Source organism: Lepisma saccharinum, chromosome 17 (genome assembly GCF_977018435.1).
Source record: "Lepisma saccharinum chromosome 17, izLepSacc3.1, whole genome shotgun sequence".
Classification (NCBI taxonomy): domain Eukaryota; kingdom Metazoa; phylum Arthropoda; class Insecta; order Zygentoma; family Lepismatidae; genus Lepisma; species Lepisma saccharinum.
The window spans coordinates 54,660,878-54,676,716 of NC_139245.1; positions in this window are offsets into that span (position 1 = coordinate 54,660,878).

Consider the following 15,839-nt stretch of genomic DNA (forward strand, 5'->3'; position numbering starts at 1 on the left):
AATGCTCATAGAAAATCACCCCTCATTCACAAACTCCCACAATTACCTACCGAAAATCAATATTCTGTCATTAATAGAGAAGTTGGCAACGGTTCCGAATGTTGAATGGTATTCTTTTCTTTTTTCTTTCTTTTTCATTTTTGCAAATTTTATAGATGTATTAGAAAGTAGTTTGGAATACTGGAAACAATATGTGAAGGTAAGTTTGAAGCTTGGAGAAATGAATTAGCACTGTTAAATTCTACACAAAGTATTATTTACCCGAGATACTTCGATTTTTAAAGGAGCTTACACGAGTAGCTGTGATTTGCAGCAAATAATCATTCTTGGTTTCCGGTTATGTAAGACATGGAGTTTTAGCAGATTTTCATCAAGGTTCGAAGGGAGTTTTGTGCTTGAGACTGGATGTTTTGTTCACTTAGAGATATTGTTATAATGCTAAGAACCCTAAACCTGACTAACCCAACCTTACAACGAAAGTATTTAGGAATGTTTTATTAATTCTAAGAGCCTTAAATCTAACCTGCTTAACCTAAAACGTAAGATACCAATCAGCTATTTGTATCAAAGCCAAGCAAAACATTCATTTTAGGAATATGTGTGTATTTTTGCCATTAAAATTTCGTAAAATATTATTTACCAAGAAAAACCTAACCTTCAATATGTTGCAATATATATATACTCCCAAACAATCATGTAGGTATGTGTGGAGGGGAAAAATCGTTCTTCACACGAGATGCAGCAAGAAATCACTAAAACTATAAAGAATGTGTGGTAACGATGTGTTAATACAGATAAAAAAATCGAGCCGTGTAAAAAATACCATTAATTTTGAATTAAACGATCGGAACTTGGACCACATATTTGAAACACCTCTTTTCATAATAAATTTGAAAGAAACAACCCTCCCTCTCCCTGCCTTCTATGCAGTGAAGAAAACTACTATTACATCTTTAAAAAAAATTGGGCTGGACATTCATAACATTGTACAACTTTTTTCTTCCTTTTTTAAGTCTTGACGTTATTAGCTAATTTGGTAAGTGCATAGATTTGTTTTATTTTTTCTTCCGAAAAATCCGCATGGAGTGCCACTCACATACATACATGAATATTATCTATTCGAATAAACTCACTATTTATTTTTCCGTGCAGTTTTACATTTAAGATCAATTTCGACATTTGGGCAACTTCATAAGACAGTAAACAAACCACAATCGATTTTTAGGAAGATCGATCGATTCTTCACGACTCTCGATTTCAATTCTCGCAATCTGATTGGTTCTTTGGGTGTAGCCTCTACGACAAACTTGTTTTGAGTGCATCACAGACTATATTCTCAGTCGTTAGCGAGAACTCGTAAGCCATCGAAGTCGGCACTCGTTAACGACCAGTCAGGACTACGATTTTCTCTCCAATCACGAGTTGGGGTGATAACGAAATGGTCGTTTCCGTTCTCACGTATTGAGAGTCGGGACTAAGCACCCAGGTGTTGAAGATCAGAAATTACACAATCAGGTATTGAAAGTATTTATGGAAGAAATTTTAATTCTAACAGCCATAAACCTGAGCTGCGTAAGACTGCAGAATATGGGCTGCTTAGGAGGAACGTGGTTCATAATTTTTTGGTAATGTTTTGTAGTTAGTAATTGGGAAAAGTAAGTTTGAAGGTACGGAAAATTTTATTTCTTTGAAAAAACTAGAAATACCCATGCAGGTTGGGCGCTCTTGGAAGGAAAAAGTGACATGGTGGTGCACATTCCTACACAAATTTAGTGAAAGCAAAAAATTCCTACGTTGTTAGGTAGCTAGGTTTAGTTCTCTTAGCCTGAATAATAATTTGTCATTGCATTTATGCTAATAAAACCTAACCTTGTAGGCATTCCTCATCGAAATAATTAAAGTAGCTGTGCGTAAACAATATGGATGCGAACGAATAGAGAAATGCATTATTTTAGTAGCAGGAAAAACATTTTTCATTGTGTTTATGCAATTGGAACCGAACCTACCAAGTCTAAGCTAACCTTGTAGGCATTCCTCATCGAAATTAATTAAAGTAGCTGTTCGTAAACAATATGGATCAAACGAATAGAGAAATGCCTTTATTTAGTAGCAGGAAAAACATTTTTCATTGTGTTTATGCTATTGGAACCCGACCTAACGTAACCTTGTAGGCATTCCTCGTCGAAATAATTAAAGTAGCTGTGCGTAAACAATATGGATCAAACGAATAGAGAAATGCCTTTATTTAGTAGCAGGAAAAACATTTTTCATTGTGTTTATGCTATTGGAACCCAAACTAACAGGTCTAACCTAACCTTGTAGGCATTCCTCATCGAAATAATTAAAGTAGCTGTTCGTAAACAATATTGACGCGAACGAATAGAGAAATGCATTATTTTAGTAGCAGGAAAAACATTTTTCATTGTAATTATGCTATTGAAACCCGACCTAACCTAACCTTGTAGGCATTCCTCGTCGAAATAATTAAAGTAGCTTTTCGTAAACAATATGGACGCGAACGAATAGAGAAATGCATTATTTTAGTAGCAGGAAAAACATTTTTCATTGTAATTATGCTATTGAAACCCGACCTAACCTGTAGGCATTCCTCATCGAAATAATTAAAGTAGCTGTGCATAAACAATATGGACGCGAACGAATAGAGAAATGCATTATTTTAGTAGCAGGAAAAACATTTTTCATTGTGTTTATGCTATTGGAACCCAACCTAACAGGCCTAACCTAACCTTGTAGGCATTCCTCGTCGAAATAAGTAAAGTAGCTGTGCGTAAACAATATGGACGTGAACGAATAGAGAAATGCATTATTTTAGTAGCAGGAAAAACATTTTTCATTGTGTTTATGCTATTGGAACCCAACCTAACAGACCTAACCTTGTAGGCATTCCTCGTCGAAATAAAGTAACTGCGTAAATAATATGGATGCGAACGAATAAGAGAAATGCAATATTTTAGTAGCAGGAAAATCAAAACAAATGACAGCAACTGTGTGTAAACAATATGGACGCGAACGAATGGAGAAATGCTTTGCTTTTAGCAGCAGTAAAAACATTTTTTACGTGCAATAATATAGGCTAATAGTAATCGGAAGAGTAACACCTGAAAATGGAAGTAGAAGGTACGTAATTCTGTTAATCTATTTAGAGGCAAAAAGCAGCCCATGTTCTGCAGTGAGACCCTGAGCTGCCTAACCTAACAACATTAGCATTCACTGACATAGCAGCAGCAGTCCATATCAGAATACCTGGTGGTATTTTTGCAAACTCCATGAATATAAATGCACACTAACGTAAGTTTGATTCACATCAACAATTATATCCATGTAAAAGACCAAGCCAGGTCATAGATCATACACATGCAGAGTTTTAAAACCTGGTGAAAATAGCCCGAAAGCTAGCTTCACAGCGATGAAGCAAGTCCCTCCATTATAATATATGGTTGTGCTTTTAAATATATTTCCTGTGTTATTTCCACCTCAATATATTCTCCTGTTTAATGCCTACACCTTAGTAAGGAAAAAGAACAAACCAAATAGAATTACTCTCTTAGAATTCATTATTCCATCCATGTATACACTAGAACCACGTATCTTAGCACACTACATGAAACCACAAAGCAGCCACAAATAAACACTAATCAAAACAGATCATCACCATGCTCCCTGCATTTGTGTAGATTCACATAACCACCATAAAAAGTATGATATTGTCTTCACTCCCTTTTGATGTACATACTATTACTACTAACACTATACACTGTCTGGAAACACAATCTTCAATGAAATCATATATCATCTTTATATAAAAATTTCTTCATTCACTAACACTGTACGGTACGTATAAACAGAATTGACCCCTTTCACCTCAATGGAGATTCACTAACAAGATAAAAATCGACCACACTGAAACATTTTTTCAGTATTATTGTTGCAGAAAACAGGCAGGGTATTCTTTTCACAGATAAAGCGAAATGTGTCCTTGCAGTCCAGACTTTCCATTCCATTCAACACCTGTGAATATCTGTAATAAAAAAACGAAATTTTAGTATTTTAATAAAAAGAAAAATACATTTACAATCACAGTATATACTATAATATAAATTAAATAACATTTTATATCTCTATGTATTTAGTGAATGACAACCATTCTTTCACAAGCTTGAACTTTAAAAAAATAATAATTTGGGAAATAAAGGCAAAACAAAAATTAAAGATATAGAAAGATTCAAAATAATACCAGCACTTTTAATTTTAGTATAAATATGTGGTCAATTTATCTAAATACCACGTGTGCGTTGTAATGTTTATTTGGTTTCCCATTTCTTTCAATGATAAATTTGGTCTCACTTGTCTGTGCACACACCAAAGCATAGCATCATTTTATTTTCCACCCATGAAAGTATATATATCCCCATATCATATATTTGCTTAATTTGTTGTTACATAGGAACTAAAATACACGTGAAGAAGCAACTACACACACAAATACGTACCTCTCTCTTATATAGTATGTATATCCATCGCTTTTTTCCAGCATATTCGGTCAAACATCATTACAAACTGCTTCAAATAATTATCAATCTTCATAGTTTCAATTTTTGACAACATTAACCCGAACTAGAACGAACTATGATACTCTAGTTCGACGTCAACGGTAGCAGCTCAACGAAACCAGACAATCGTTATTTCAAATTCGAATACACTCACGGGATGCTGCATTCATTTGTTAACAGTAGAGCGCATGTTAGTTCACTGTACCTAAGGTGCGACGTCGCTAGTGTCGCAGACCTCGAGAGATGAAGTGCGCATGCGCGGCGTAATTTCCATTTTTAGGCTCACTCGGCGCTCTTTCCGTGTATACTTTTTGACGCGCCTCCTCGCAGACGGGTTTTCTCTGGATCTTGTGCAGGTCTCTGTGCGTGCTTGGTGGCGCGAGCGCGTGCACTCGAGCAGTTGGTTACGAAACTGCGCTCTAGCGGTAGTATTCGAAACTTTAGACCTTCCTCTCTTTCTTGTATGTATATTATTCATATTCAATGTATATATTCAAGGAAATATACATGAATGAAAGTGAGTGCATCATTTTGAATAACCCTGTATTTATTTGTTTTATTTATTTATTCATTGACCACAACAGGCTAATGCCAATTTACAGTGTTCTACATAATTGAGTATAAACTACGAAATAAATATAAATTTATAGAAAATACGTTCATATTTACATGGTTGACATTTATTCTTAAATCCTTTGAATAGCTTTTTGAATGTCCCAAAAGGCATGTGAAATATATCTAATTTTGGTACCCTTTCGGAACGTCTGTTGTACAGTTCACACATTCTCCTTTCATTTCTTTGTAATTTTCACCATTTTTATTTCTATGATTTTGTCCACATCATATTTACAACAAATATTTGATCAATTATAGTATTTTGTTATCAAATCGTAAATTTTATTTTGTAATCTATTACTACTGTAACCGATGTCAGAAATGTAAGTTTAAATGCACTCCATGACACTGGCTACGTGGTGAAACAGCATCAGGCTGAACCTCGCCCACGGAAATAAAGAATTTGAATTTGAGGTAAACAGAAATGTGATGTTAAACTGATAGGCCATTTCCACATCTCTGCGCAAATGAAAATACTTGACTGTTAGTGTTAAATTCATTTTGAATTCTAAGCGTTTGCAATTCTATGTAGTATCACTTTTGAACAGCGTATTAATGATGGTTTGCAAATGGTATGCATATTTAGGCTACATACTGCATTTAATGGGTCGAAAATTTGCCAAAAACCTTGCCACAAAATCAATAACGTAACACAATATGTTGGAAAAATGAATTTCTAGTTGGAGCATTCGTGTCCTAACAAGTATGTAGGCCCAGCAGGAAAGCAAATGGCCCTTGTTAATATTCTGCACATTTGCATTTGTCTTATTTGACTCCGTCATTCGTAGCCAAACACGGCTCGACATTCGCAGACAACACAACAGTGTTTGTGCAGTCGCCTTTTTCTCGATTTCTTGGGACACACTTTTTAACAAGTGCCGTTTGAGCAAACAGATCTTGCTTACACTAATCTGGCTTCTTTCCCTTCGCTTCCTAGTCGAAATGCACGTTTCATTTGCCCAACGGGGCGTGTTGAAGTTTGCTGTGGAAAACAGAGACACCAGCAGGATTTTGTAGTTTTAAAGCACTCAAGCGCCATTTCTGATTCCATATCTTGGATATTTCGTTTCCAAACAATTTAAACAGTTAGCCTAAGTGACCTCGCCTCCCTAGAAACACAGATATTTACGTTTCCAATCCAAGCTTAACAAGGAACCGATTTAAATAGGTAATCGTAATTCTAATTAACCTAAACTCAGAAAAAAAGTAACTTCCAACCCAGAATTGAATTGAATTGTAAAGTAAAGTAAAGTAAAGCAAAGTGCTCCCTGTGCTTTGCACCATGCCATGAAGACGTATAGGGGGTGTGGAGTTAGGATCTCACAGTTTCTTGATCGCGGTCGAAGGTGAGGGTGATGTGATCAGCACCACATCCATGGCCACCTTTACCCCACAGATTTTCCTCCAGGTACCCACCGCTTGAACAGATGGAAAGAATTCCGGTTCTCCCCCGCCGGGGATCGAACCAGGGTCTCTCGCATGGTAGCCAGACTCCCAAATTATTGAATTTATTACTAGGCGAGATTCAGCTGTTGCTGGTGGTCCACCTAACCGCAAAAAGTACAGATTAATATAAAAATAAAATTTAAGATTACAAAGAAATTAAACGTCATTGAATAAATAAATATTTTCTTAATTTCCAATTCTACCTAATTAGGAGGCGATCAAATAAATGTTAAGAAAAAGGGAAAAACAGGTCATGAAAAATGAAAGAAAGATCAAGAAAAATGAAAGAGAGGTCAAGAAAAGTCATGAAAAAGTCAAGAATTTTGTTTTTTTCATTTTGGTAGACACCCTGGGTATACATGCTTTTTGAACTTTCTGTTTTTTCATTGTAAGCTCTTTTTGTCATTCTTAGCCCGTAAACATCCTTACAATAATCGAAAAGGGGGAAGATAAGAGACTGAATTAAGTCGACCAGAAGATTGAGGCTTTTTAATATTGAATACGGCTTGAATTGCTTGTCCATGTTGAATTGTAGCAAACATATTGAGCAAAATATTCAATATCGTTTTATAGACATTACCTGTTCTTAACATGAAACATTATTTATCTAAGTTTTTACGTAATTGATATTTTCTGAATACTTTCTTTAAGCAGTAGGACTGAAGTAGTACTAGATTTGGTTAAACTAATGCAATGGTTTGCAAGAAAAGTGAACTCAACATTTACAGACAGAACACTTAGATACATAATTTACATTCTGTGCAAATTGAGGTCGGCCCACAGCAAATTATCACCAAAAGCAGGCAGATTTTTCATTTTAATTTAAAACTATTAGTAAACTTCACCATGGGTAATGTAGATAAAAGAATTCATGACATGAATTAATGTAATGGCATTACGTCAAATAAGACTACATTATTTATTATATTTAAATAGCAATATATACGTGCGCTGTAAATTAAAAGAGGCAACACTGTCAGAAGGAGGTGATCAAAGAGTATATATAACAAGATACCTCAATACGCTGGTAAAGTAAACGTCACTTCCGGCGCTGTCGCCATCCGTGCAGTTAGTATTTTTTTTTTTTTTTTATTTTGAATTTAAAATTATGGGAGCGTCAGCACTGAGGCTATTTTGCTCCCGTCACATTATACGGGGGCCAGCCCCTTATCATTACAAAGAACAACTCTAACGTTGCATAATTAAAAATCTTAAAATATTCTGACTTCTGTTAAAAGCTGAGGCTGTAAAGGGGCACTCAGCACACATAAGGACAAAAGAACAGGACAACACAAACAAAATTATACTGGCCATGCGGCCAGTCGCCAGAGCCTCGTTAGTCTTAAGTCCAGGGTGTACTAACGTGGAAGTGAGGTTGACATTTGGGTGTACTACGTGGAAGGTCACCCCTTACACCCCAGTTAGTATGGAAATGGATCCCGAGGGTTACATTTTGTTGTGACAGCGTTTATCAAAGAAAATGGTACTATGTATCTTACACCATTGTAAAGATTAGATGTAGAAGAATACGTAGATAAAATACAGGTTGCTTACAGGCGACAACTTAAAGAAGAAATTGAAAAACAAAAGCAGGCATTTTCCAAGAAAGTGACGAATTTCTTCAGTTTAGCTACCATAGGCTTGCTGGCGAGTAAAGGAACGTGAAGTCACATGGCTCTTTGTCTGCGGTCAGATATGTATTTCTGCTTTGTGTGTGATTGCAAACATTAGGTACATTTCCTGCCTTCTACACCACTGGGTATTAAACTAAAGTACAATCAATGCATTATCTCGCTCAGAAGAATGTCTGGAGCTATATTAATCCATAGTCAATGGATATCTCCAGAAATGTTTGTAGGGGTGGTCAGGCCATTGACTAATTTGAATAGTAGTAGCAGTACTAGTAGTAGCACAGACAAATAACATACCTCTTTGTCTGTGGTGGTAGTATTAGCAGTGCCTAAAGTGGTTTCATTCAACAACCTGAACGCCAACCGCAATGAATAGACACGACTACTACTACTACTAATAATAATAACAACAACAATAATAAATGCATATTGAGGTAACAACTGTATTATTATTAGCATTAATACTCCATCCAAAGTAAATATATATACACACAAGCTCTGTCACGTCTGTCGTTTCAGGAAATTTGGTTACCATTTTCATCTTTAAGGAATAGCACTTACTAAATTATAATATTTTTCTATATTTCCGGAAATACTGAATAATCGTAACTCGTAAATAAGCGAATACTAACCGGAAATATTGACTTCCATTTATTATCAAGGATTGACATAAAATAATGTAATTGTTTCCAAGTGATTTTATTTATCACAGTACACAACTGACAATGGCAAACTGAAAGGAATAGGAAATAATTCTCCTGAATTAGCTTATCTTCTCCCTTCTGAGAAATTCACCCCTCTTCCAAGGTATGCATATCGCTTTGGGCATTTCAGGACTATCCAAGGAAAGATTAAACGTGTGATAAATAGAGACCGGATGTTAGGCAAAATGCCTATTCTATCCTGTTAGAGATATGATGAAAACGAATGTTGCGAAGGCCAGGGGGGAGGGATAAGCTTCATTTAAAGGAAATTTAATTTTGCCTATTTTGCCTATTTCATAAGATATTGCCTATATTATTTCATAAATGCCAGATATTGCCTATTTTAGGCATTCTTTTTTAAAATTGGGACATGACTGAACTCGGTGCATACAATTTCCTGTTCCCAGGATTAGTTTCCGATGCTTCCAAGAAATTTAAAAATAACAGTTAGCGAGTAATTGCAGCTAATAAGGACTTGGACAAATTAAGGGCAATTCAACAAGTTCTGAAAGGTGAAAATATACAAACTGAGTTAGATCCACATGTTCTCGCGTGCTTTAAGTATGCTCCGGTAACATCTGTGGAGGTTGAAAGATCTTTTTCAATTCTACAAAATGTGTTGTCCGATTGCAGACATAACTTGTCGGTTGATCACCTGAATAAATACCTTGTTGTTATGTGCAACCACAATTAGTGCTTCTTATTCAGAGACTGCCAAACCATACAGTACAAACTTGAAATGCACTTAAACAGATTCTTCGTTCGAACTGCTGTGTAGAATATATAGTGTAAATTTTTTTAACTGAAATAACCCTATGTGCAGTGATAAAGTGTATATTTAAATAATTTGCGTACTGGTTGGAAGTAGCCAACAATTTCTTTTGTCAGACTATTGTGTGTAGCCATCATACAATGGAAAATTTTGGGCTGACGTGACTCCTGTTTGCAGTGATTTATTAAGTACAATATTGGACTGCTGTCTCTAATGATGAGCTCCTGGTTTATTTTAAGCAACTATAAAGAATGTACAGGTATGTTTCTATATTTTTTAAACACTTATTTCTTTTTGTATGTCTATCTTCATTATTTTGAGTTAAATTTAATTGCCTTTTTATTGCCTATTTGTATTTTAATGCCTCTTTTACTGCCTATTTTGAAAATTATAAGTGCTTATTTGCCTGCCTATTTTATATGTTTTTAGTGCCTAAACATCCGGTCTCTAGTGATAAACCTGTCGCCCTGGAATGCGTGGCGCCTGGAACCTACTGACTACTCACCGACAGGAGACAAATTTTAATCACATAAACTGTTTCTGTTCTTCTTCATCTATTGTTTACAAATAGGAATTCACGTCATAAAGGATTGACTTTTGTAAAGTTATTTAAAAAATAAACTAAATGTCCAATGCTGCATCAGGAACAGATTTACCGGAACGGAGTTCCGATGCATTCTGGTGCCCTGGGTATTAGTAATAATTGTTATTATTACGGTTGTGATTGTTGTTATACAATGACTATTATAAACTCATGGATATGAACCAATTTTATTCAATAATAATAATAATTATTTTTATTACTATTATTATTATATCCTTCGGAAGATTCTTCTATTCGATCTACCAGATAAGTGAATAACTAGCACAACTGTTTTTCATTTTTTCTTCACTTTTCATGTAGTTGGCGTACTGAAATGCATAGTTATTCTAAATTGTGACTAAATTTTACCCACAAAAGTTACACTAAATTTTAGTCCTAAAGTTTGTGTGACCTCTCATATGAAACTAATTTTTGGAAACTGTGAAACCATTTATTCCTTGAATTAAATTGTAGAACGAGAAAACATAAGCTGGTTTCTGTATTTTTCAAACCCAATGCAGTTTTTACTTTGGTTATTCTGATCTCTATTCCTCTTTTCTGCTTTTTTTTCTTACTTGTAATGAACTTATGTCGATTTCCATGGGTGTCCAAGAACCGATTCGACTCCCCTTCCCGACGCCCATAATTCATGCTATAATATATTTTACTTAGTCTAGCAATTTCGTTCGCTCTATTTATTTATTTATTTACCAGAGAATTCCAAATACAGCGTTGCCCATTTTACATTGAAATGTAAAAAACAGCAAGAACAACAATGGAAGTAACAATAATAAATAAAACAAACTAAAATATGTATATATATAAGATAAAGTGAATTATATGTTGTGAATACTAAATCAAAGTTATCAGTACTGCTGATATTTTTGTTTAGAGGATTTCAATATTTTCTCTCCTTCCTACAATCTCAGGAAAAATCAATTTCAGAGTTACATAAACTCGGCCACTGGTTAGTTAATTCGGATCGAACTGAAGATGTTTTTAGTTTGGCAGACCATTATTAATTACAACAAATTGATTTCATTCAAATATATTTTGCATAAATTGGAATAGGAACGACAAAATAGTTACGAATAGAGAAACGGCAAATATTGTGTTCAACCCTTTTGTCCTCGTGATTACCTCGTAAGAAAGGAATACAGACCACATTGGTTAAATAATATTTAATCTGGCTCCCGTAAACATATATTCGCTCACACACAAAGTTATTATTAAGAAAACTGCTGTAGACATTTAAAAAAAGTGCTAGTCGCAACATGTGCGACATCATCTGAGTAACAGTTTGCTTAATATCATATTATTTTTCTATCATGCTTCCTTCAATGACACCTTCTTATCTTACGTATCTAAAACCCTGCAAGTGGTTTTGCTTATGTGCTAATTCTCCCTTCGGCTCATCTTTCCAAACTGCAAGAACGCGGAATAGCGTTTCTCAATTTTGGCGGCTTAGCAACCACCCTATCAACCGGTTGTATACAGCCAAAATGGCCGCACCCATGTGCGGGACTAGCTGACAACTTTACCAGCGTATAGGGCTCGAGAAGCATCGTACGCATAGGCGTAGCTAGAACTTTATATTTGGGTGTGCACAAGGGAAAAAAATGAGGTCTTGTACCTTTTTAATAGCATATTTTGCTACACAATCACTTGGCTCTTTAACTGCACTGATGTTTGTAAAGGAATATAAATTCACTAAATGACAGTTTTGAAAATTTCTGAATACATGTAGTAGAAAAAAATCAAATTGCATAGAAATTACACACACACAAAATGATCATAAATGTTACAAACAAATACATCAAAATACACGTCATCTATAACAAGAGACGTCTGTCAAAAGCTTTTTCCTGTTCCACAAATAGCAAGAGCAGGGCTTCCAATCTACCCTGCTTCTGAGTTGTTCTTAATTTAGTTTTAACTTGGGTAAGCTTGGAGAAAGCTCTCTCTCACACGTGCAGCTTCTGACAGGTATAGAAGAAAGGCGCTGTAGTACAGAGTAGAATGTAGTAAATATCTTCTTTCTCCAATGACATAAAAACATCGAAATCTATAGACATCAGCGATAATGCACACGTTTGTACCAAGTAATGACATTTTCAACTTCTTACAAACTGCCGCTTATTTTTTTCTCTTATTGAAATATCTGTCTTTAATTCTCTTTGATAAAGCAGCCCATTAGGGTGAGCCTAGGCACACCCGGCACACCCCGTAGCTACGCCTATGATCGTACGCAGTAGTTTGGCATTTACCCAACAGATGCCTCTTACCTTAGACGTTGTTCCTTTGTCTTGCAAATACAAGGGTCGTTCAAGGTTGACCCGGACTTTTATTTCTGCAGAGGAAATAGGTAGCAGAAGAAACACCAAACTATGTCAGTTTTTCAAAGTATTCTCCGTGCGCGCCGAGGCACCGTTGCCATCGTTCTGGCAGCTCCCGAATTCCTTTGGCGTAGAAAGAACTTGGTTGTTGTCGTAGCCACTGGAGGACATCGCTCCGCAGTGCTTCGTCTGTCGTGAATTTCTTCCCTCCCAGATGGTCTTTAAGGGGTGCAAACAAATGATAATCACTGGGGGCTAAATCCGGACTGTAGGGGGGATGGGGCAGAACTTCCCAGCGCATGTCGGCCAGAGTTGTTGTTGTCACATTGGCCGTGTGAGGGCGGGCATTGTCATGGAGAAGAATGACATTTCCAGACAACATCCCAGGTCTTTTCTTGCGAATGGACTTTCGTACAGCACCACTCAACAATGTGGAGTAATACTGGGCATTAATTGTACTCCCTTTGTCCAGAAAATCCACATGGATAACGCCCTTCATGTCCCAGAAGACACTTGCCATGATCTTTCCAGCGGACGGCTGCGTTTTGCTTTTCTTGGGGGGCGGGGAACCTTTATGCCGCCACTCCATGCTGCGTCTTTTGGTCTCTGGGGTTGAATTGTGCAACCATGTTTCATCACACGTGATGGTGGATTGCAACAATTCATCACCTTCTGCTCGAAACCGATTCAGAAGCTGTTCACAGACCGTCCTGCGTGTCCACTTCTGATCGAATGTCAGCTGGCGGGGAACCCACCTTGCACAGATTTTGCGGAAGCGTAAGTGGTCGTGAATGATTGTCTCAACACTCCCGACACTGATATTCACCTCGGCAGCAATATCCCGCACTGTTACTCGCCGGTTCTTAAGAATCATTTGCTCAACACGTGCGATATTCACTGGTGTGACTGCAGTCGGGCGAATGTGTCCATGCGCTTCATTTGTCACCAGCTCCCGTCCTTCGCGAAACTGCTCACACCATTCGTACACTCTTGTCCGCGGCATCGTTTGTTCACCATACTGTGCTTGCAATCGTCTGAAAATCTCAGCTGGTTTCACTTTCTCCTTCACGAGAAATTTGATTGCACACCGCTGCTCCACAGCCACAGACACATTGCTTGCCGCCATGTTCGCTGCAACTGCTGCGCATGCGCGAAATACGTCATGCCGGGCGCTAGTTACTCGCGAAGGAATACATTACGTCACCCGCACGTTTCATCATGATCCGGCTATTCATCGTTTTTTTACGTACGAAAATCTCGGTCAACCTTGAACGACCCTTGTACATTGCTAATAGTCCTTTATTTCTCCACTACAGTTGGAAGGAAATTTACTGAGAGAGAATCTGTTATCTAGAAGAAAGAGGTTTATTACAGTTCTGAAATAAAAGTTTTAACCGACATACGGTACCTCGAATAACAATTGATTGAGTAGGTGTTAATATCTCGAAACATTAGCAACTCTGTCAACCCGGGGCCTCCGAGATTCGTATACTTGGTGTGTACTCCGTATACGGGCAAGACCATCTTGAGGTTCAGGCCACAGCGCTCAGTCAAGACGTCATCATCTGGAGGCGATCGTCTTAACGCAGTAAACTCCTTGTCGTAATTTTACCGTAGATAATTAAGGTATATTTATTTCTCTTATGAAGTTAAATTTTGACATTTACCCTCCCGACGAATATAGTTAGAAGCAAAATTTATAATATTGAATATATACACCAACATTTTCATTCAGGAAGTCACTATGGCCACCACAAAAATTCCTACCATAGCACAGAAAGAGTTGAAAACAGTTAGAAACTTCCTGGCAGAAAAATTTAAACATTGTATATCTTTGAAAAATATTATCGGGAATATTGGTCAGCTACAGTAAAACTCGTAACCGCTTTTGTATGAACTTTTGTATGTAAAAACAATTGATTAAATAAAACAAAAAAAGTGTTAGGTTGACCGTAAACTTTCCAAGTTACCTAATCAATTAAATTGTCTTTAAGTTTACCCAAAATTAATCAACCAAATAATGCAGATATTCTGTGTAGCTATACAATCTAAATACAAAACCTTAATTTCTATATTCTTGCAGCAAAAGCGAAAGAAATTGGTACAAGGGCAATGTTACATTTCTGTGATAAAGACTAAACCTAAATCATTTGTCACATTGTAATTTCGATCCTATTGACTTTATTGAACGAAAGATAATATACAAATTTAATCTTTTCATTGTCGTTACTAAGATCTGTGACAATAACTTAAGAGTTTCATTGAAAAAAAACAACAGATTAATATTTCCATTTTAACGTTCACTTGGGAAATAAACATTTGGAATATTTCCTTATACTGTTTTTTACATTCTGTTAAAAAAATCGTGAAGAATGTTAATAAATTATGAAACAATAAACATTATCACTGATTTAATAATCAAAGTTACGAACATTGAAGCTTCACAAAGACAAAAAATAAAAAGCAGTTCATATGAAACAGTTTTAAAAATTTAATACATTTGTAGTTCATATTAACATAGCTAGGTAACAAAATGCTTTCTGTGTGAAAACATTTGTATTTGAAACATAAGTAATATATTCTTGGATAGTTTTACACACGAATATTTCATCGAAGTTCTTGTTACACATCGCACCTTTGTATTTGAATGTACAACATATCTTCCATTAGCCTCCGATTCCCCGTTGTATAGCTTTCTTTCATTAAGCACATTTTGAAACTGAACACTTGTGTAAATAATATGAATAATTTATCGAATGCTTGCATAAAATTCACACTAACAAATTGCTTTGGTAGACGTAATATTAACCAACGTTTGTAATTCAGGGTAAATTATTTGATATTTCTAAAAAAATGTTGACATGTTGTCCACATTTACAAATATATTTGATGCCAATTCCGGACACATGAAATGTTTACATCATGAACTATTACTCTTATTTATTTTTAGTATAACACATTTGTTACTTAACTTGTATCTTTTCGTAGTGACTGAATCACATGGAATTGCCCTAAAAATTTCTCATTTTTAACAACATCTTGAAGAAATGTGAATGTTACTCTTACCTTTTTCATTGTAATTGTCTCTGCAATTGAGTACACAAGACTTATACACCATACCTCTTCCACATTTAAGCATATTCACACGTCATGTAAACTCGATTACAGTTCTTAAATTTGC